This window comes from Mycteria americana, chromosome Z (assembly GCF_035582795.1).
Source record: "Mycteria americana isolate JAX WOST 10 ecotype Jacksonville Zoo and Gardens chromosome Z, USCA_MyAme_1.0, whole genome shotgun sequence".
Classification (NCBI taxonomy): domain Eukaryota; kingdom Metazoa; phylum Chordata; class Aves; order Ciconiiformes; family Ciconiidae; genus Mycteria; species Mycteria americana.
Window position 1 is genome coordinate 53,518,819 of NC_134396.1, and position 25,124 is coordinate 53,543,942.

A 25,124-nucleotide genomic window follows, 5' to 3' on the forward strand; every position below is an offset into this window, starting at 1 on the left:
TCTATTATGAACAGCAAAGACTACATCATACTTAGAGAAGCTTCATGGCCAAGAAATCAATCAAGACATTTGGACTAATCTTATTGTTTTGAAGTAAGTATATATACAGGTTGTTTTCTTGCATGACAAAAAGACATTGCCTGCTTCATAACACAGCATCCAAAGGTAGAATTAACAATTTCAGAATTAGTGTGCTGTACTCTTTCCATTGTCATATAGGTGGCACTTGCTTGCTATACAACCTAGTAAAGTGCACGAACCTCACTGTCACTGTGTACTAGTCTAATGAAATTAGCTCATGCAGCCAAGGGTTATCACAATTGAGTTTTTTTTGTTCTCCAGGCTGATTACATACCAGTCATTATAAGATCCTAAAGAAAAAAATTCAAAAATGTATAAAAGATATTTGAGCTTTTAATTGTAGTGGCAAGAGCTAGATTACAATTAAGTTGTGGTATGTTTCTATGCCTCCTGAGAATTAGTTTAAAAGCAAAAATATAACCAAAGCTTTCTGTAGAAACACATGCAGAAGGGCTTCTTCTCTGTGTTTGGAAGATCTAGAGATAAAAGTAATAAAATAATTTTTTACATTTTTCTTTGCATTTAATTACCAGCCCCTGGAAGAGTCTGAGGACTGCTTTAAAAAAGTATATTAGTTTTTATAGTTGAGGTACACTATTGCTAAAATTGAATCTAAGACCTGTGTTAAGACACTAGATTTTTACAGGAGATAATAATGTCTTTGGAATACATCTCAAAGAAGCATGCAAAAGTGGTAGGTGTGTAAGACTCAGCAATAAAAAACATCACAGGTCATGTCATTGTATAAATTTTTCCCCTTTAAATATTTGACTTAACATTTTAGAAAAGTCTTGTGTACCTCTCTTAATCCTTAAGGCACTTTGGTCAAAGAACTAGCACAGTTTAATATTATCTCTTAAAATATAGCTGGATGAGGTATGTAGTCATGTTTGGGTTGGGTTTTTTTTTTTTAAATTTGTTTTGTTTTTAAAAGTAAGACCCAAATGGTTAGAATACTTTTTGGTTTTCTCTTTTGTTGTATTATTTTTTTCCTCCTGGTATGGTAGAAAAATCAAAACCTAAAACCATAAAACCTTAGTGTTTAAACACAACTTGGTTACTTGGTTATCCGTAAATTGAAATAAATTAGCAAAAAAGTGCCCTTTTCATTTCCTACTTAAATGTATTTTTTTCTCTGAATAATAAGTCATTAGCTTTATCTCACAGAGAGATCGCAATCAATTAGGTAGTTTTGTTGTAAGTCAGAGTGTGAATTCATAAAGTTGTATCTTTACAAACTTGGTAACATGAATTAAATAAGATACTATAACACCAGACCTACTAGACTAATTTTCATGTATTATTTTATTGAAGGCATAGGAAAAACACATACTACATATTCTCCCCGAAGGATGTAGGGTAGAAGTATATTTTAACTTTTTCCAGATGTTCACAGGTGGCTGGTAGCCCTCTGACAAAAAACATCTCCCAGTGCTCTATCCTATGTGTTTTCACTTTGTACTGTGCTTGCCATGGGGTACAGTTAGGAGGTGCATGTCAGTCTTTGGAACACTGTCCTGTGTGCCAGAGTATGGCACGTGTGTATGTGCATGCACGCACATAGACACACACACCCCTTTTGACATCTAAAAGAATTAAAGCCTTGGCCTCAGCCATGTTAGCAATAGTATGTAACATTTCTGTCTGTAAATGAAGGCTAAGACAGTATTCTTACGGGTCACTTGCTCATATAGTTGTATTCTTAAGCTACTTCTGTGTGTAAATTTACCATTATGATAAACTGAAGTGGACAATAAAGAAAACGGTTTCCTGCACAGAGAGGATGAAATTGAATCTATAAGTTCAAAATGAATCCACAAGTTCAAACACTGGTGTTACTTCTCACCTAAGCATTTTAAAGGAAACAAACAGCACATTTTTTAGAAATATTTTGTGATTATAAAAGAAAGTACCAAAGAAGAAAAAAAACCCCTAATGTTTCTGGAAGCTTTACTGAAACGTCATAGTTAAAGTATGGCTTCTTTTTTTAAACTGAAATATTATTGGTACTAGTCACAACTATGTGCTCTGCCTATCGTTCTATAAAATAAATGTGTAAATGTAAAGAAAACAGCCAGTTTATTAATACTAACAAACAGTGGGCATGGACAACTTTAAAAAAAGCATTTTTACACAAATCCATATTACAATATATAAGTATGCTATTTAGTTTCACTCAGTTAAGCATTATGCTAAGGATTATAAGGCTTCTTACAAATTTCAATGAACTTTTGTTTCTAGCAATTTGTCTTATTGAAAGGAAGAATCTGCCTACAAAAAATGAATGTGAATTATCAAAAGTTAAATTTCTGCAACACAAAGTACTGAATATTCTTCTATATGTTTCTGTATCAACCCCAAATTACATGATGTTTTGTGGATGATATAATAAAGACAGCGAACCTGAACTTTTTGCTCTTGCATTTTTTTTCTTGTAATTTTGATCTAAAATATTTGAAATGAATGGTGATTTTTTAAATAAATGGAGCTAAGAGCTTTCCCTAAATACAACCTAGATGGATTACTAGGTAATCTACGTTTACTTCCAACTATGACTGGGTTAAAAAAAAATTATAAACTTGGGAAAGGACTCTTTGGGGTTTATTCTACAGTCCCAGTATTCTGGGACTTTACTGTATAAGACTTACAGAGATCTATAGGCTTAATCTGTCTACAGAAACACTGCTATGCAGTAGCAACATCCAAGCAGTTCTCAAAGTCAAATTTGTGGAAGTCCATTCACTGGTTTCATTCCAAGACTTCCTTCAAGCTCATTCTGGAGCAGATCCAACTAGTATGTTCTGTAGTTGAGCTTTGAGGATACCATGAGTTTCAGACCATCTCCCTTGGGCATCTGCTATGTGAATGGGCCTTGAGATCCTGTTGCTGGCTCAGTGGTTTACTGTGGTGTTATAGGTGGCCAGTCCTGTGCAAGCAGTACAGATGAGAGTCCTTCCTAGAAAACTGGTGACATTCACTCTCACATTGACAGAAGGGATTTGTAGACATACTGGGTGGAGCAGATGTTCAGAAGTTATGCCTTACACCTCTAATTCATTGCTGCTTTCTCCTATTCCTGTGCCTGCTTTCTCTACTCTTTAAATCCTTCTCTAAGTTATCTCTTGGTGTATAACTTTACATTTGACTATATCAGACTGCATTTTGTCTGAATGAACCCAAGTCATAAGCATGCATCTTCACGAGAGAGATTCATTAAGATTGTGGTTGTTGTTTGTGAGGCCCAGGTGCAGCTCCTGAAGCTCGAACTCCACATGTATGGTAAAAACATGAATTTCTGCTAACTATTCATGATCATTTCAGTAAATACACCACTTTTAATTCAGTGTACACACATCCACATATACTTCACCATACATACATATGCATATGCAAATATGCACACATATAAGTATTTTACATATAATTATTCATTAAAATATTCTTGTTACTCTTACGATTAAAAACTGTATGTTTTTTCCCCAAGCACGACATTAAGTGGTAGTAATAAGTCCATGGAATCATTCATTCATTCATTTATGCTTTCAATATTCATTAATAGATGTTAAGATGTCTATCCCAGATCACAGAACTGAGATACTGAGGTGAAATTATGTTGATTTCTTCAAGATCATCCACCAGACCTCCACGTGGCTGAAAAAGTAGATACATCTCCTTCATTAGCCAAAATATTTTTGAAATTTATGAGTTACTTAGAGTTTTACAATAGTGTAGATCCCTGCCCTTGACTGAAATAAGTTCTTTGCCTTTTTGTATAATTACATTTCTGATACTTTTTTATCTAGTAAAAAATCCCATTAATCCATAGCTATATAAGGATTATTTTCCTGTTACATCCTTCAGTCTTGTTAAAAAAACCACAACACAACAAGAAAAAAATATTTTAAAAAAATGGAAAATGTGCCATAAATCTGCCTAGCTATAAATTTAGCTGGCTTGTTCTCTTCTTCAAAGCTTCTGAAGAATTTGCTATCTTGCCACATCTAGCATAATTTTACATGCAATTTAACTGAAACAATTGTACAGGTCAGGTTCCATTCTCCCCCTCTCCCCCGCCCCCGACTTTCTGATTAGTATGTTATTCTGGAATTTGGGCTACATATTCATGCGACCCCACACTACTCTACTCTTGGCTTCTGAAAGATTTAAAAAATGTACCATAGAGGTGTTATTTTCAAAATATTTTGGTACTTCATGTGATCATCCCATCTTAACTCTACTCCATTGCAGACCTACTTGGAGCTCTTTCAGGCTGTTCCTTCTTAAAAGGTGTATTTTCCAGCATTACCCTTCTTCTACTTTTTTTCCTTTCAAATCTTCCTCTCTGTTGTGATCTAATGAGTACATTTTGGGTCAGAGATTAACAACAACAGAAGTTTTGAGAAGCTTTAATTGTTCATCTGACTTTGTTAACTCTCACAAACTGTTGCAGCTCTATAATATCGTTCAGCGTAATGAGGGACAAACCAATGGCCAAGAGGAATCACATTCCTGTGAGCCATGGAATGCATCACTGTGATTTAGTTTAGCTGCTAATTGCTAACAAAAAAAAAGTATTGATTGGAAAAGTTGCTGGTATAGTGCTGACCTTTGTGATTGTCAGCTTTTAGCCCAATTTATGTGTCTGATCATTCCCACTGAATTCTAAAGTACCAGCTATGACAAAACAAAATTTATTTTGTTTAATAAAATGTTGCCAGATAGTAAGTGTCAGTTAGGAAATTAGTTTTAATTTCCCTTTGTGGCTAATTAACTGTTAGCATCTCAGCTCTCTTTATGTATATAATTAATGTTTCTAATCAAGTATTGTTTTCATTGGCTCTGCAGTTGATACTACGGGCTGTGAAGATAATTTTGCCTTAGTCATCAAATATTATTCTTGCTTTTCATGGACAGCTTTAACAAAATCTATTGCTTGCCACATTGTACTAATGAGAATTCAATACGCAAATTGTTTGAAGGAAGAAAAGATCATGGAAGTATTTCAGTTCTTCAGATTTTTAGGTTTTTTTCTGATTGAAGAAAACTAGCCAACTTAAATTGTACTCATTCAACACAGTTAGCAAGCTCAGTAAATATAACCAAGGGTAAAAATCAAAGATATGAAAAGGATTTATCTTTCTCATTTCTTCAGACTACAGTCAGAAACTGTCTGTCTTGGTTAAGCAAATAAACAAAGTTTGCTTCATAGTGGTTTAAGCTTTAATACATAGTGGCATATATGTTTCTTTGGTTAGAAGTCCTAGAAACAAGAATGTCCTTAATAAAGAAAATAAGAATTCAACACTGGTTTATTTTATTATTTTGCATTGCATTGTATGCCTTTCCTAAAATGGGTTTTGTTAAAGCAGATTCTTTTTCATAACCAACTCTAAAGAGCATTTCAAAACTGCTGTGTTGCCATTAGTTTAGGACAGAAAAAATCCATAGAGATAGGAACCATTTTCAGATTCGGGGTTAAGACATTTATCTTACATATATATAAAGTCTCCCATCTCCATGGATACCAAAATCTCCTAAGACCAGAATTTATCTGTGGAGAGCAACAGCATGGTCTAATTGCTGATACCTTTATCTTCAGTGAATAGCCCCTTCTGCCAAAGTAATTGCCTTGCCAATAATGAGGCTGCTTGTATAATAAATTGTTTCTCTGTATGAAAAAAAGGTATTAGAATATTGCTGAATCTAACTAAACACTTTATCCGTCAGAAATTGCAGAGGAACTTAGACAAGTATGATGCTAACACTGAAACTGGAATCTGGAAAGAATACTAAAATCTAGCACTGATTTTATAGTAAATTCCAGAACATCTTGATGGTTAAATGTGTCCTCAAAGACTTTTGTATAGGCACTTGTTTACACATGAATGTGTTTCTTTTCAAAGAGGGCAACCGTGTACAAACTATATAAGGTGTACCAGTCATGTAAAAAAAGTGATTTGTACATGTACTTGCAACATTGCCATATGTGAAGATGCATACAAATAAATACATGGTTAAGAAAGCTGTGGATTTTTTTCTTATTTTGCTTTAACTCTGACACTATCAACTTCCTTTTGATAGACAAACCTCTAGAATTACAAAATTTATGAATTATCAACCTACAGCAAATAATATAGCACATAACAGGTAGAATTGACTTTCTTCATGAAGTTCGCCAATATTTTCCTTGACTGGGAATTTTTCAAGACCATTCATAAGCTTTAACATATGGACTTTTGATGAAAAGACTGAGTTTATAGTGGAAATTTCATGGAAATTAATGGAAAATCATGCTTATTCTTCATGAAATAAGATGCAGACTCATTCCTTTAAATTCTGTCCCTAACTGGTGTACTAAGCGCTTCTAATAATTTTCCTGAAGTAGGAGGGATTCTAAGACAACAAATTAATACGTACATGTAGTATTTCAACGTACTCAGACATATTTATTATTCCTTTTAGTTCTTTTTAGTTTTTCAGCAGAAGTCAACAAAGAGAAAGAAAAAAATAAATGTTTCAAAAAAAAAGGTGCTTTACTTTATGTTACTGTATCAAGATGGTAAATTATGCACTTTTAGTAGAAACATGATATCAAATACTTTAATACATGCAAACTCTCTATACTGGTCAAGAATTAAAGACCTGCATATTGACGAGTGTCACTGGATAATGACAAGCTTAGCTCTTGCATGGAATTTGTCCCACATTGCATTATTTTATCTGGATTTTGATTTTGAATAATCTTATATAAAAATATATGTAACCCACCAGCTTCCTTCTGGCAAGATTTCTACATAAGCTGAAGTATGATGTTCATTCCACAAAGTATTGTGCATAAGTGCTACCAATTCAATTGGGCCAAAAGCTATTTGATTCAGATTGCAGTGCAGAAAAAAAAACACAGAAAAGTGTTTTGCTAATTCTGTTTACTTGAATTAATCCATCTTCCTCTGGGAAGCCTACTGACACAAAAAAAAGAAGCAATGAAAGTCTGGACATATATTACTTCTGGATATCTGTAGAATACCAGGAGACTGAGTGTTTAGGAAGCAGTTTTCTTTCAGCTTCTCCAATGGGTGGATGATTACACATTTTAGGTTTTGTTGCTACAAAGATCATACAGATGTAACATGAAGTACCATTTGAAAGATTCAGGCTGAAGTTAGAAGTGTAGTCTCCAGAAACCTTTATTGATTCTACATTTATATTCTTTAATTAAAGAATGCTGGAAATTCAGGTCAGGTTTCTGGCTACTGTGAAGTTATTATCCCATAAAAGTGCTTTGTTCTTCATAGCCTTCCCTGCAAATAACTGAAAGTAAATAACAGCTTTCCAAGGCAAAAATCTAGCACAAAAAGCAAACAAACAAGCAAAACCCCAACATAATCACCTTTGTAAAACATAAAGGAGCAGTAAAAAGCACAAGTACATGTGTTTTTCCTTTGCAGCTAACCTTTAAAACTGTTTCAAATGAATACTACCAAATTCCTACTGACTTTGCCTAGCTACTACAAGGGACAATCTTTTACATGAATAAATGCAATTATTTTCGTATTTGTTTTCTATCATAAAAATAAAACTTTCATCCATTTAAAGTAAAATAGTAATAAGTGAGAAGTCCTGCACCCTACAGTATATTTTGCAGGGTATAGTGTAGACATTAATACTACATACCTCCCCTATTTTAGGTTTCTCAAAGTCATTTACTGACAGTACATATTACTGTCAGTTACTGACAGACACTCTTACACAGTAAGAGTACATCTACTTTTGAATCCAGGTCAAGGAATGAATCATTGCTTAGCGGGAAGCTGTGATCTGCTTTTATAAATATTGCCAGAATATGTTCCCACATCCACTGTAAAATTCCTGGAGATTCAGGAAAAAGGACTGGGTCCATGTTGCGTTGCTTACTCATTTGTTAATCATGTAGTCTAATCATATTTGTGCCTATTTCTTGGCCTTTCTTATAAGCTTGACCTTTATTTGATCTTTACTCTCAGAACCGTAGTAAAAAGTTGACTGTAAGAGAGGTGAGAACCATTACATTGAAAAAAAAAAAAAACAAACAAGATAGGCACCACATAGTGACAATGCTTTTGTACATACTAAAGTGTTCAGACAATGTCAATACTGTTTAAAACATAGATATATTACTGCAAATTTAAAAAATTAGGAAGTCATTTACCTTACAGTTAAAGAAATAAATACAGTCCTATTTTCTGACAAAAAGATTTAAAACTTAAAATCAATTATAAAATGGCAATTTAAACATCGCACATTAAGTAAAAAAAGAGAAGGTAAACAGACTATTTTACACGATATATCTACATGGTACATTGCTTCAGCAGCACCTGCCCTTGTGAAGACCAAATTTGTAAAACAACTTTCCATTGTTGAATATATATAAGACTGTAAAAACATCTTTTAAACTAAGTATTTTGAAATTCCAGTTTGTAACTTTATCCATGAAATATTCCACACACTCATAGCCAAAAACAATCCCAGATTAAATTAGTTTTCATAGAAAATGAAGTTTTCTCTCTTTCTCTCTTCTTTTTCTTCTTTCCTTTCAAAGTTAGGGACAAATTCTATGCCCATAGTCTGGAAGAGTTTTAAAAGCCCCCCTGATACTGTTCACCTACAGAAATAGTGATCAGCAATTAGCTTCATAATTGAGGTCCCATTTTCCATCACTCATCACTGGGAATACTCAGAGGTCCTACAAGCAGCAGACAGGACAGTTCAGCAGATCCATTAGTTATTTTTCTTTGGGAGAACCACATTTATATTTTGCAGAGACATGACTGCAGTTAGAACCATATAGAGAAGGCTGACCTCACACTGTACCTTGAATCAACATAATGTATTCTATATTTGTTAAAAAATACTGTTTGAGGTGACATAAGTGAAAATACATTCTAATAATTCCGGATAACACTGAGATATTTTTATATGTTGCAGAATACATTTCAGAATTGCTGTCAGGTTAATTTTAAAAAGAAATTACGCACAAATATGCAACATAAATTTATGTCATTAACTTACATTGTTACTGTAAACATTAAATTAAAAACAAGCCTTGATTTTTGTAAATTTTATTCACATCTTAATACTGACATATACAATTTGTCAGGTTTCCTGTTTCATAAAAACTATTTTATGACAGATGTAGTTCTCCTGGCTTTTTATATAATCTGCTGTAAAATTAAACCTCTGGCTTTGGTAGGAAAAGCTGATGTAGCAAAAGTGTCTGCACACGTTGAAAAGACAAGGCAAATTATCACTGTGTCAAACCACGATCCATGCCAAGTGATATAAATATGAAGGATTTGGAATATTATTTTAAAGTTAGTATTTTCATCCCAGTTAAGATCCATTTCAGCCAGCATTTTACCAGAAGACTGAGCTGGAGAAGAATCCATTAGGTCATCATGTCCCCTTGCCTTCAGAGCAGTTGAAGAATACAGCCTTTTCTGGAAACAAATTGAGTCTTTCTTAACACGCGGATCAGCTATCCAGATAAGTTCTCCAATACTTCTGGATACCAGATCAGGTCAGATCAGTTCTCTGATATTTTTCAGACTATAATCCCAGATCCTCACTGTACTGATGGTTTCCAGGCTAAAGGTATTAATACTTAGATCATATTGTGTTTTACCTTTCCCAGCATTGTCCTTAATTAAGTACTGTATATAGTGTATTAAGTACTGTATATAATTAGATTGTTCCTTTGGGAAATCAGTGTTATATTTTATTATCTTTCCCCCGTTCATCTCGCGTTTCATTTTACTTCCATGTCTTTGATTATTTATTCCTTCAAAATAATATTTAGTGCTTTTCCTAAATGTCTGAGGTTGCCTGTATTCTCCAGTTCTTAAACGTACTAATACAGTTCCTTATATCTATTGAATTATTCAATTACACAGTCCAGTACAATGTTGGGGCCTTTGCTGAAGGCTCTATTCAAATTCTCTCCCTGAGTCTGAGGGCAGTATGTGAAAAAGTGATATGTTTATGCAGTCTTTCACTGACATGCTTCCCAGCTCTCTAAATCCTTTACTCAGAAAATCAAAGGAAGTCTTGTCGAGTGTTGCCATTCAGACCAAGCATTGTCAAATGCTTGTTTGTGTACATTTTGCCATAATGTCAGAAAGATCTGACGGTCTGTTTTCCCTCCATGTATTAAGAGTTTTTTACACTAGCTGTCTATGTTTCTTTTGAACACAATGTATTAGCAGAGATTTTTCTCTAATTTGAAAGTTGAGTGGGAATTTTGACTGAACAAGTATGAGAATGAATGACGGGACTGTATTTTCTCAGAGGATAATAAATAGCATAAAGCATACCTGAGAATAACTCCTCACCTCCAGATTGTAAGCAACAATTGCTCAAAATGGTTCTGTGCTCTGACCAAGATGAGTTTACTTTGATAGAATGGAAATGATTCATTTGCTTTCTGTCATATGAACATTCCCTTAAGAGATCTCAAGCTGTAAATCTTGGACATTTTGGAGGAGTTTGTTCTAAAAATCCATGGAATAATACTTGGCATGTAATGGAAATAATTATTTAAATGCAAGGTGGTGTCCCCACTTCCTCACTCTCACTCTAATTTAGAGACACAGAGGAGAAAGGAAGGTGCAATAGCGGGGAAGATTTTACTGGATCATTCCCACATGATGTAAGATTTCTTGGAAAGCATGTAGATGGTGCACATTGGAGCAGTTCCATGGCTACCAGAGGAAGTTAGAGCAGTAAGGTTCAGAAACCAGACTACACACCAATGACTTGTTATTGGTCCCTTTACATTTTCTGCATAGACACCTCTACCACACCATATGAATCTTATTATAAAAGGTTTTGGCTAAAGCTCAATGATGGTTCTCAGTTAAAATGTTCTGTTTGGCAACCTTCTGATTTATTATTTCTTATATATGTAGTCATTAATAAAAAAAAAAAACCACAACAAAACACTTTGAAAAATCTTCTTGGTCTATTTTTACAACCTCCAGGCTGTGAAGTTAGTACTGCAGCAGCACTGGATCCCTCTTGTGGAAAGGCCTCCAGGGTATGGAACAGCTATACCCTTCAGCTGGGGGTGGGTTTTGTGTCTATGTGCAGGGAGGTGAAAGAAAGTCAAGGATTTGCGTTTTGCTTTTTTTGTCTTTTTCTTTTTTTTTTTTCTGATTTCACTTTTCAAAATGCAGACAACCTGCAAATGATTGTATTTGCCTTTTGGAAACAAATACATTCATAACGTAACATTTCAGCTTCCAAAAATCCCTCTGGTCAGGCACGTTTATGCCCTTAATTTCTGAACATAGTGAAAATAAAAAATGGATGTTCCACTGTCCAAAAAGACACAAGGAAAGAAACTAGACATCAGTCTTAAAGGATTTTTCTTGTGTTCATACAAAGATGACATGAACCACAGCTGTGGCTGCAGAATCCCTCAAGCACACTTTCAAGTCTTCAATCAAATGAGCAAGAACTTGAAGGCCATTGCTGGCTCCCTTCTGTTTCTCAAGTGTGCATTCAGACTTGCATAGGGTTTCTTATATTCTTCACCATGCACATCTAGATGTATAATAGCTTTTTTGCAACCTTGGACTGTTCTCAGTGCCCTGGCCACCTACACTGAGCCATAAGGGGACAAAATTGAAGCAGCTTTTTAGCTTTTATAGCTTATTGATTTTTATATTTTCAGATGTATTAGAGCAATTTTTCAAATGTATCCGCCTTAGCTTGATTTCTTGAGTGTGGAGAGAGGATTTCACATTTATTAGCTTTGCTTTGCTGAAAAAAAATACAGCAGTAGAAGTACTTCTGTGTTATCTCAGGGATATAAATGGTTTTGGTATTAAAAAAAAAATCAATTCTCAGAATAAAATTCAAAGCTCGTGTGCAAGTGTTACATAAAAAGCAGACAACAACGAATGCACTTTCCCAAGTAGGTAACAAAGACGGTTTTAAAAAGTACAGACCTGAATTGCAGTTAAGCTCAATGATGCTCAATACTTTCCAAATAGGAAAGTTTTATCTTAATGGAGAACATATAATACAGTAAATACTTTTTTATTATCTCTGATCAACCGTGACAGCATTAGAAAAGGAACACTGGAGAAAAGTCTTCTTCAACGGGAATACTATTTTCTCAGATCAGAAGCAATAAAGTAATGTATGAGCTGTTTCATTGTAAGAATTTTTATTTCATTAGGTGATTTGAATTTTTAAACACTATAAACAGGAAATTCTGTCCTGCAACAAAAGTATACAGCAACTGGCCCAAGAAGTGAAGGGAATTCAGCTATCCTGTTGTTTACCATATCAAGCATATATTAGTTTCTCCCATAGTATTCATATCAAGTGTTAATTACGACTACATCCATTCAAGTGCAATGATCTATTTTACCTCGTTTTGATATCAATTACATGAGTTTGATCACCTCCTAACTACTTCATAATGCAAAGGCTGTTGACTCTGTAGGTTTTTTCCCATCAAACTAGGATGGTATACTTCAAATTATTTAAATAGTTCACACGTGAGGGCTATATAAACTCTTTTTGCATAAATGTTCCTTGAGTGTTTCAAAATGCTAACATTGTTGGAGTTACTAGTTGTCTGCTGTTGGATAATATATTACTCTGGGAGCATCACAAGTCAAGACAATATTTGGTCCCCTTTCAAAGTTTTCCAATTTAGTCAAATGTTTTTTCTGCATTAAAAAAATATATAATCTATTATTTGAGAAGTGTTTAGGGAGGAGCAGGAAAAGCAAATCTGTAATTTCCATATGAAAACACTTAGTTGTGCAGTATGCAATTTATACCTGAAAAAGAATAAAATACAAATATACTTCTGCGGCTGATGTGGCATTCTGACAAGGCTTTTCTCTCTTGGCAAATAAAATTGATACAGAATACTTTTTAAAAGTCTACAGTAAATGAAGCAAACTATTTTGAAATGAAATTATTACAGAAAGCAGGGGTTTTTTTATATTATCCTATTAACATGTCTTTTCCTGATTAGTCTGCAACTGAGGCATGTAGAAGGTTCCATTTATGCATGCCCATGCAGTAAATCCATATTAGAGAACCTCATTTCAAAAAGTACCTTATTCTTTCCCGTGTTTTGATGTTTATGCTATCCGATTGGAAGTATCTATGACTGAACTTCTAAGTAACACTTTCTGAGAAATTACATGAACTAACAGGCAAATACTGTCTATATGCACAATTACACCAAACACAGTATTCCAGTGGGACTATGGTCTATGATATACAAATGTAAAATGTAAATATAGATTAGAATTTAAAAGATTTTCACACTTTCTACTGGAGATTATAAAAAAATTTTGCAAGTGGATTAATGACAAAGTTATATTGTACTCTCTGAAGAAATGGTTTTAAAGCAGGTAAGCTTTTCATCTTTTCTGATTCTCAGTGGAAGCATGTCACATCTCCATTGCCTTCATTAGCCATAGAAAGTCTCTAGCTAGCAACTCCAATGACCATGCACCATCTTTTCTCTAGAAGGAACGCTGGCTTGTTGCATACTATGAGGGACTTCCTTTCATTAAAAGTTAGAGTCACTAGTGGAAATAACACAGTGGGTAATAACTAGTAGATAATTGCTGCCATCATCCTTAGGCATTTGGCACTCTAGTGGAATCCTAAGCTCTAAGTTATGTTTCTTGCTTTCTATAAAAATCTACAGGAAGACTTAGGTTCCTAAGTACGGAACATACAAATTATTTGTATATTGAGCAGGGCCAGCCTGAAATAAAGAATATAAAATGTTGCAAAAGAGTATATCTTAGAACCAATGCATCTCTACAATTAAGATATTTCTGTGCATTCTTAGTTCTGAACAATTAGTTGCTACATGCCTAAGCCTTTCTTGGGGGGCGGGGGAGCAAGATTTCTTTAGCTGATTTTCCAAAGCAGAGACAAGAAATAGCTAAAATTACTTTTTATACTTAACAGCAGAATGTTGAGATCATTTCTTTGGGTTCTAGGGCAATTAGGCTCAATCTAAATCTTTTACTTTCTTTTACTTACTAAGTGTATTGGTCTTTCTAGGAAGGTGGAACTCTTTTTTTGGTGGGGTTATTTATTTATGTATTTATTTCCTGGAAATATTTAAAGAGTTTGTGGTTTAGAATAACAGTGAAGAAGAGAGAAGGAATGCTGGCACGTTTACATGAAGCAGCAAGTGAGCAAGGCCAGAAGGAGGTTCTCTCTAGCAATGAATACTATCTACAATATAATACTACACTGTATACGATACTACACTGAATACAATGCTATAAAAAGCAAAAAAAAAAAAATCAGTGTTTCTTTAATCCCATAGTTCCAAACATAGACAGAATTTTGTTTTTATTTTTTTGAAAGAATGGAAAAAGAAATAAATATGTGCAAACGACTTTGATAATTGTTAGGGCTAGAAGGAGATTACCCTTTACTTTGCAATCTGGTCTCCATCTATGACCCAGCACTACTGTATTTACATTTACCTGAATTAGCAGACAGACCCATGGAACTCTCCGACTAACATCTTCTTTGCCTTCCAAAACTGCATAAAGCATGAAAACATTGTGCGTTCATTCCAAAATTGAACTTCAGTGAATTAAAATCTCAACGGAAAGAGATTTACCTCTCAGTTTCCCTTACAGCAGAAGGGTTATGTACTTGCATCTGCTCACTGACTTTGCAAACTACTCAGCAAATACCAGTAAGAAAGATTGATACTGGTCTTAACCTCAATTTCTTTCTTTCTTAACAAGTTGTACTGCTTACCTCTATTTTACTTATATATTATTTAAACATAGTTGAGTTCTTAGAGGTGCAGCTTGAAACCTGAGTATCTAAAAGATACTCTGAATTTTTTTTCTGAGTTCTGTTAAGAGATGTTAATAGTGCAGATATGTGAATGATCTGTTAGTGAGTCGATAGAAGTATGTGTATCTGTGTTATAATGTCCTAGTTTGGTCTCTTCTTTACTGCTAGCTTGATTTACTTTCTCTCTCTCTCTAGCTTGATTTACTGCTAACTTGATCGATCTCTCTCTCCCCCCCCCCCGCTTTTCCTCCCTTTCCTTTCCTTCTTACCAATGTTCCAATAAGATCCCACTGTTGCCAACCCCTTTATGCTTTCCAAGTTTTTCAAGTTGATGCTTTCCAAGTTCAAGTTGTTCCCACTACAAATGAAGTGCCTAATTGATCGTTTGGTGTCATTTCACCTTAATTTAGTCTGAGGGAATTTGTGAATCTGAGTCACTCCCAAGTGGGGTGGAGAGGGATCTGGCAGGCAAACGCTTATTCTGCTGTGTGGCTGCCCTTACCATCCTCATAATCCTTAGACATACACCATTGACCAAGTCTGAGACTAAGACTGGATCCAGCTGCACCTAGACTCCTCTCTGAAAAGGAGTTTAGAAAGCAAGGGGGTCCTTTCTGAACCTCGTGACTCAACAGGAAGGCCACCTGTTTTCCCTTAGCCACACACCAGAGTCATGCCCTTCACGTGACATATTCAGCATCTCAATTTTACTTCTGCCTCCTCCCAGGTGGGACGTGACAGGCTACCAGAAAAATCATTCTTTTCCTCTGCTTCAATGCTGAACCAGAATTGCTAGTCAGATTATTGAATCATGTTAAGTCCAAAAAAAATGACAAATGACCAAAATATATTTGCAAGTCAAGTTTCTCTTTAAGAGAACAGAACCAAGACTGACCTCTAAATCTCTAAGATTATTCATCAGCCAAGACATAATTCTATAAAATATTTGTGTAGACCAATACACCCTAAATATGGTTTTCTTGTTGTTACCAAGTTTGGTGTAATTGAAGGTTCAATTCACTTCATTAATTCCTCACATTGTTCTGTTCCTATGTGGGTGTAAAATAAATTTTTCTAACTCTTTGTTCCACTTCCGCTTCATTTACATCTGCATTAATTGTCTGGTGGGTCATTACTACACTCATAGTGTAGCTGATGGCCTGTGAAAATAGTTGAACTCTACAAAATATAAGGAGTTCTGACATGCTGGACAGACTCAGTACTTCTGGCTTTCATGCTAAGTATTGTTAGAAGTAAATTTGGGCAACCAGATCTTCAGTTACTACCTACAATGCATATTTTTCATCTCATAGTGAATCTCTTTCAACATCTCATAAGTTTTGATGGCATTACTTCCAGACCAGGAATTCTGTAGAAGATGGAAAAGTTAAATTTTTTTCAGCTTGGCACATTACCTTTGATATTTCTGAAAAACTATGCTTGTGATACAGCAAGTGGCAATAGATCGTACTTACTGGTGTGAGCAGAGAAATGAATTTTTTAAATCTTGAAACTATTTAGAAATATTCATTTGCCTGACTGACCTATGAGGCTATCTGAGCGTAGTAGGGCTATCTTTGTCTTTCCCTCCATTTCTTTTTAAACTAATTGTTGTAACACAAATGTGTTCAAAAAGAAAAATTGGAGACAACTTGACAGACCATTCCATGAAAGTCTGAAAAATAAGCTGCATTAAGTTGTCCATCTCAGTCTCTCAATATAACCCTCCTCCCTTAAACAGGCATTGACTGGCTCCATAAATACAAAAGTGCTATTAGGTAATACATAAATACCCTCATTGGATGAGGAGATATTTATAGAAAAGAATTGTTATAGTTATTTCCCTAAAGTAATTAAAAAAAGGAGCGGGGAACAGATTTTGAACTTTAAATCTGTGTATCATTCTGTTGACCACTTAATTATTTTAGCTTCTCAGATATGAAGCATTTTCTTTATTATTTCTCAGGAAGCATTTAATATCAAACCCCCTAATTTCCACATATAATACAAAGTAAATTAATTTCTACCTATGTTTCTACCTTGGATGCCTTGATCCAACAGGCTAAAGCTGTGATGCAGTACTGTGGAAGTGAATGCCAAGGCAGAGCAGGTGCGTAAAGGGACTAACAACAGACCTAACGCTCCTCCCCATGAAACTGAAAGCATTCCTAAACTGCATGAGTCAAATGTAGGGGATGGAGAGGGAGGGGGCAGAAAGGACAGGTGTTGCTAACCACTTGTCATTAAGGTTAAGTTTGTCAATCCTTTTCTCCCTTACATTTGTTCTCAGTGTCAGCCATGTCTAGTTTCAGTGAACTTACATGCACTATCCATATTTAATCTCCTTACTTACAGAAAACACACTAATAATGTGACTTGTGTTAAGACTCTTGTCTTAGCCTTTATTTTCTGTCCTTATATAAAGTGCTATCCCAAACTAGCTGTTCTCATCTACTTCAAATGTAATAATAAAGTAACATTGACTCCAATATTATTGGAAATATTATTATTAACAAAACCTTCCAACAAAAAAATGACTATGTGGGGTTTTTATTGCTTTTTGGGTGGTGGCCTCAGCAAGATGATATTTAAAGTTAGGTGGTTTTTTTAAAGGAATCTTATTTCTCAGTGATACACATTTAACATACCAGTGTGAGTGCCTGGGACACCTGGGTATTGTGAACGCTATCTAGAAAATAAGAATGTTCAGTGCAGGTGAACTGCAGTAAAACAAAACTACTGAAAATGCTATGAAAGAAAAATATGTGTTGAATTCTCTGTAACATTTTTTCAATTAATTAAAGAATTCCATTATCCGAATTTATAAAATTCCTCATGAGAGACAAAAATAATTTATTGATACATCTGTCCAAACTGAAGAAGAGCTTACTTCAAATATTGCTAAAACTGTGGTAAGAGAACAATAACTCACACTTCCATGTTGCATTGTGGTAGCCAGAACTCTTTATTTCATAATAAACTAAAAGGTGAAAATAGTATCTCTCTCCTTCCTAAAACATTATCTCTGAACAAGACAAGTGTCTTCTGTTCTACTAGATAGTTTTATCTTTTCCTTTATATAACAAAGCTGCATATGAATTCCATGTTATTCAGTAAGGCCAGGTATAAACCTATGAAGTAGTTTTACTTGAGGAACTATTTGAAGGTCAGTTCTCTTGATTACCTTAACAAACAGACATCTCTCAATAACACACAAGAATGAAAACAGAAAAAGTTTTGATTGTTTAAATTATTCTATTTATGTAACTTTGTTTTAGTAATCTCTTCATATGAGACATAGAAGCTCACAGAAAACACGCCTTCATTAGTAAATAATACTCCTCAACATGAGAGAAGGTCAGTGGTTTGTTTGGACTGGTGTCCTGGTTGTGGCTGGGATAGAGTTAATGTTCTTCCTAGTAGCTGGTATAGTGCTGTGTTTTGGATTTAGTATGAGAATAATGTTGGTAACACACATGTTTTAGTTGTTGCTAAGTGGTGCTTATACTAGTCAAGGACTTTTCAGCTCCCATGCTCTTCCAGATGCACAAGAAGCTGGGACAGGACACAGCCAGGACAGCTGACCCAAACTGACCAAAGGAATATTCCATACCATATGATGCCATACTCAGCATATAAATGGGGGGAGTTGGCTGGGGAGCAGCGATCACTGCCTGGGGACGGGCTGGGCATCGATCAGCGGGTGGTGAGCAATTGCATTGTGCATCACTTGTTTTGTACATTCTTCTATTATTATTATTATTATTATTATATAATATATTATATAATATTATTATATAATATATAATAATAAATATAATAATAATAATAATAATAATAATAATAATAATAATAATAATAATAAAAATCGTCCTCTGCTGTCCTATTAAACTGTCTTTATCTTAACCCACAGGTTTTACTTTTTTTCGAATTCTCTCCCACATCCCACTGGGGAGCAGGCAGGGAGGGTGAGTGAGCAGCTGTGTGGTGCTTAGTTGCTGACTAGGGTTAAACCATGGCAACTGATAAGTGCCAAAAAACCCCAAACAAAACTGAAAATTTCTTGAGCAAACAAGCCCTTCTGCACTTTATATCCAGGCATGAGATCCTATGTGAGATCTGAGTTCCTGCCAAGCTTCACAAAGAACTATGATTTTGAAGGTCTGTAATGCTGTCCAACCAACTTACTCAGAATTTAATATTTTTCCTACTTTTTATCTGAAAAGGCAGTTAAAGTGACTCCAACCCATCAGTCACCATTAAGTATTGCCCCTTTGAGCTAGAATACAAGAGAATGGAAAGAGACTAAGATCTGATATGTACCAGCTGGAGACAGTTAGAAATTTCTATTGAAATATCATGAAGTATATAAGCATATACAATTGAGTGGGAAAAAAAATTACATATTGCATTTGAAGTTGTTTTAAAATTTTCTTGAATTAAAATGTCTTTTGAAATCCCATATATTAGAACATTACCAAAGCTTTAGCTTTTAGTTCAATTTTTACTTAAGATATTATTAAAATATCAGACTTTTCCACATAGGGGAAATTTCAGGTTTCAGTATTTTGTGGTTGAATTTATTCATTGTTCTTTAATAAGATGCTGCACTATCTTGAAATACAACTTTCATATCACTAAACATGTAAGTAGAAATACTACCATACACATCTTAAACCACAAAAAATAATCTTATATTTAAGGAAATTATGAAAAACAGTGATACTCCTCAACAACTGTTTGAAGTGTTATAATCACTGAATGTTTATGGCATAGTGAAATTGAATTTGAATGTTGGCACCCAAACAACAGCCTGTCCAATTAATGTACATCCTTATGTAGCTGAAAAATGGGACCTTTACTTGCACTTTAGCAGGTTTCCTTCTTTAATAGAAGTGGTTACTCTAGCAGGAGAAATGGCTATGATGTGATAATGTTAGCTGTGTTTATGTTCTGATAGTATTACCTGCCTACTGACCAAGAGATGGGACTTTTGAGTTTTCCTCTTGATTATGATTTAGCCTAACACATAATTGCAAGAATAACATTTCTTTCCATTACTGAGCTGAACCATTTCTACTGTGTGATTGAAATGAATCACTTTTACTGCTTGAGTGCCTATAAATATTGTATATATTCGTATACGTACAAAAGGGCTACAATTATTATTGAAAAGTAATATGTTGTACAGGGATGGAAAAGAAGTTTGTACAGGCAATAGTGTGTACAGTGGAGATTTTGTCAACACAGATTACCCTCATGTTTGGGGGTTATGGGTAACCATCTGCAACATATAAACCAATATAACCCACATCATCTATCAAGCTTTTTAACTGCACAGACAGCAACAGTCCTAGTCAAAAAGAGGCATACAGGTTGTTAACCATTATTGCAGTGTGCCAGGAATAATGCAGAATAACTTGTTTGGTATTCTGTACAGATAGCAATGAAACCATTTGATTCACTTTTTTCTAGAAATTTTAGTTGTTCTAGAAGAGACAGTATTATCCTGATTAATTATAGCAAAGTCTATACCATAAAATGTCATGTATAATAGACACTATTGCCCACAAAATAACATCAACTTGAAATTGCTTGTTGCAGAAATAGAACCCTTTAAAATGTGAACTTCATTCCTATGAAAAAAATCATATTCCAGAAAAATTATATATCATCATAAGTCAATAGAAAAGGAGTTTAAATGCTGATTCAAAAATCAGCCTTCTCCTAAAATAAGTCAGCATGTAGAGCAGATAAGAATGACTCACAGAGATCTGTATCAAACTATACAAGATATTTGACTGAGGAATATATAGTAAATATGGTTATTAAGATATTCAGAAACAGTAGCTGTTCCCTGCAGTCTTCTCTAAAGCATAAAGTCAGAAAAGAATATAAATCTATAAAACTTTATAAAATAGGCACTGTGTCTAAAGTGGACAGTGATTGTGTAAAAATAATGAGAAGATAGGTGATTAATTATATAAAGATATCTAAATCTTTTCATTAAAACTTTTCCTTAAAAATTTTCCTTTCATAAGGACCCTCTAGGTTTCTTATTGTTAGAAAGACCAAAACAAGCTTTGAGGTGATGACTGAAAAATGTGCATTCCTGTTAATATAAGTATGACCCTTACTAAGACCAAAGCCTAAATAAGCTTACAGAACATATTTTAAGATACTCATAAAACTACTCAATTTAGGGGACAGGCATGCCAGGTGTCTCACCACCCATTGCAATCTCAATTCACTTACCTGAGCACTGATGTCTAGTGCTACTTGAGATGCAACAACCTGCCTGGCTGCTTCAAAAGAGCACAGGGTTCCTGTAGGTCTTCTCTCACATCTTCATCCCCAACACTGTTGACGTTTCACTTATCCCTTCTTTGAAAATAGTCAAATGAATTAACAAAAGTGAACACTGGCATGACAAAGCTGCATTGAGATAAAGGTGTTTGTATAGTTTACTTGGACTCAAATAATCTAGAGCTTTAAGGCTAAAAGTAATAATTTTGTACTACTCCCAAAAGGAAACAAAAATCTTCCAGAGCTGTTATGTTACTAGCACATGAAAAAAATAACACATCCTGAATCAGTAGAAACACTCAGAAGTTTTCCTGTGAATAGCTGTCACAATGGTCCCATTATAGGCTTGTATTCAAAGACATTAAAAAATATGTATAGATTAACATTTCCAAAAGCCTAAGAAAGCTCTTCCTGCCAATTTACACATGGGGTTTTAAAAAAGGTTAACTACAGAAATAATGTCAAGATGGCAGGGCAGGTACATCTCTCAGATACCTAGCCAGAACACCTCACAGCTTGTTTTTGGCCTACATGTTCTGTTTTTTCTGCTCTTATAAACCAAGACTTAGGGGATAGGCACTCTGCTGTGTCACAAGGTCTCATGCTGTCAAGCTGAGAGATTGCTGTCAAGCTGAGAGATTGCTGAGAGATTGATGTGTAGGAGACAGGAAGCACTTAAAGGTCCTATGGGTAAGACATAATCAGGGAATTTCCTTTAGAAGAGCTGCTTTATAAGGTCATTAAGGGTATGTACAAGTGAGTTTCAACAAAACAAGTGAACAAACAAAAAATCTAAAGTGCAAAAGAGAACAGTTAAAAGTTATGCAAAAGTTAGAATGAATAGGCTGAAGAGGTATATACAACATTCAATCCTGAATTTCAAGCAATAAGTGGTAGTAAAATGGAAGCCAGAAAGTATGCTTTTATCTGACAATAATCAGTAATGAACTGTAGGATATTTTAAGCTTTGGTTAACTCCGAAAAAGAAAACCAGGTAATAAACTATATTACAGACGTGATGAAAGATATGAAGTTAAATGAGAATTTTTTAAATTTTAAGTTGGTATGCAAGCCAGTAGGGCGCCAAAAAATTATACAGATACTAAAAGAACAGCTGCAGGGAGGGGAAAATAAATAGATAAAATTCAATCTTACAATGGCAATTCACACTAAGGATATATGTAAGCTAAATATATAGGAGAATAAAAATTGTAGAAAGATCAAATTTGTAATACCATTAGGGAGTAGGAGGGCAGGATCTTTTTGAACTGCTGCCTTAGAGCAAGAGAAGCTTTCAGAGGTGGACTAATCACAGGCTGGTAATTCCTTTCTGGCTGGCTTCTTTCATTTCCATTCAGAGGCTTTTGAGAGCTTTCCTTTATCCTAGATAACATTCCTAAACAAATTCTCAAATTCTTGGTTCCCTGATCCTCTCTGATGCATCTGCTTCCAGGAAATATTCCATCTAGTAAGAGGTCCTGAAGGAAGTGAGAGCACACAAGTATGCCTCAAAACTGTCATTCCATTTATAGATATCACTTGCAAATACCTCATATTTTTATAAAGTCCAAGATAAAAAGTTTAAATATATTCCTCTCCTTTGATCTAGAGCGAAAAAAAACTATGCTGAGACACTTCAAGCAAACTTGTGAGAATTCAAATGTTAGGGAAAAGTAAAGTGGGAGAAAAGATAATGCAACAGAATTATGGGAGTAGGGTTAGTAAGATCAGCAGCAGGATCGAGATAGATTGGAGCACTGGGCAATGATTAATGGGATGAAATTTAACAAGAACAAATACCAGATTCTCCACTTGGGATGGAGTGACACTGGGCACAAGTATAAATTTGGAGAGGAGTGGCTGGAGAGCAGCCCTGCAGAAAGGGATCTGGGGGTGCTGGTTGACGGTAAGCTCAATATCAGTCAGCAGCGTGCCCTGGCAGCCAAGAGGGCAAACCGCATTCTGGGGAGCATCAACCACAGCATAGCCAGCCAGTCAAAAGAGGTGATTATCCCACTGTATTTAGTACTGGTGTGGCCTCACCTGGAGTAAGGTGTGCAGTTCTGGGCCCCACAATTTAAGAAGGATGAGAAGGTCCTTGAAAGCGTCCAGAGGAGGGCAACAAAGCTGGTGGAAGGGCTGGAGGGCATGTCCTGTGAGGAGCAGCTAAGGACTCTGGGTTTGTCTAGTTTGAAGAAAAGGAGGCTGAGGGGCAACCTCATTGCTCTCTACAGCTTCCTGAGGAGGGGAATTAGAGAGGGAGGTGCTGATCTTTTCTCCCTGGGATCCAGTGACAGCACACCTGGGAATGGCTCAAAGCTGCATCAGGGGAGGTTCAGACTGGACATTGGGAAACAATTCTTCTCTGACAGGGTGGCCAAACACTGGAACAGGCTTCCTAGAGAGGTGATCGATGCCCCATATCTGTCAGTGTTTAAGAGGCATTTGGGCAATGCCCTTAATATCATGCTTTAACTTTTGTTCAGCCCTGAGTTGGTCAGGCAGTTGGACTAGAAGATCATTGTAGGTCCCTTCCAAATGAAATTATTCTATTCTATTCTATTCTATTCTATTCTATTCTATTCTATTCTATTCTATTCTATAAATCATTCCAAGTTGTTTGCTTTTCTCAGAGTGATACTATGATTTTTATAGAAGCTTTTCTGCTAATATGTTTAGAAAACAGCTGGCTGATCCACTCCGTCTTTCCCTATTGACAAGATTGTTTCATTCTGTCTTATGCAAAAGTAAAAAAAAAAAAGGGGGGGGGGGGCTTTTAGGATTTTCTTTGGCTTCCTGGGTTCTTATTTCTGAGCTGCACCTTTTTTCTGCATGTTATTTCTTCTCTTTACTTCCACATTCTAGCACCTTTCTCTTATGTCTTTTGGTCTCCATAATTTTGTACCTTTTTTTTCCCCCCCTTAATAAATGTAAGATTTACTATTGCAGGAACATTTTAAGCAAAATACACAGTCATCTAGAAATGTAAAAAGTTATCTAAAAGTCAGTTCTTTGACACTATTGTTAAATATTTGAAATTCCTTTTCAAGTAAAACTTGGTTCTCAGCACGATTCACATCTCTATTTGGTGTGAAGAATCATCCACCATTCAGTCTACTCTTGCCTTGCATCTCCCTACCTCCTGTATTGCTTTGCACCTTCTGTTGTGTATTCTTGTAAGTCTAGGTCAAGGGATATAATGACAACTGATCATTTCAAACACATGCTTTTCCTACACTATTAATTCGATTTCAGGAGGATGTAGCCTTGCAGAATTATGATATCAACTCACTGAAATTCCTAGGTGGGGCTATTTCCCTGTACACCTGCACATTCTTTAAAGGATTAGTAAGAATTATTTGTTTTGCAATATTTCCTAGACCCTGAAGTATGTCTTGAGTTTACTTGTGAGGCTTGGTTATTCATATGGTCTGTTGAAGGAAAGACTGTTCCATTTTCTCACATGTACTAGACACTTTAAAAAGCCACCCATTAACTTCATTAGCTCTCCTACTTAGAGCAATAGATTTTAAAATTGGTAGTAAACCCTATGTGACAAAGTAACTTTTTTTCTCAGTAAATCTAAAATACCTGTAATAAATAAAATATAGAGGTCAGAGGGGGGAAAATGCTACCTACCTGCTTTGTGTCCCAGGATTGAGAAGTTTATTCTACTGATATTTTAATGCAAAATTCTAAGAGAAACCAAGAAACAGAATACACAATTGTCTTGCTCCTAAGCAAATTAGTTGAATGTCAAATTGCAATCACAATCTTCTTTAATATATTAAGTTATGCAAGTGAACTTACAGAGGTTTTCCCCTTCCAGACTCTCTACTTTCTCCAAACAGCTCCGTAGTTGGTGTTTAGGACAATTTGTGTGGCACTATTTC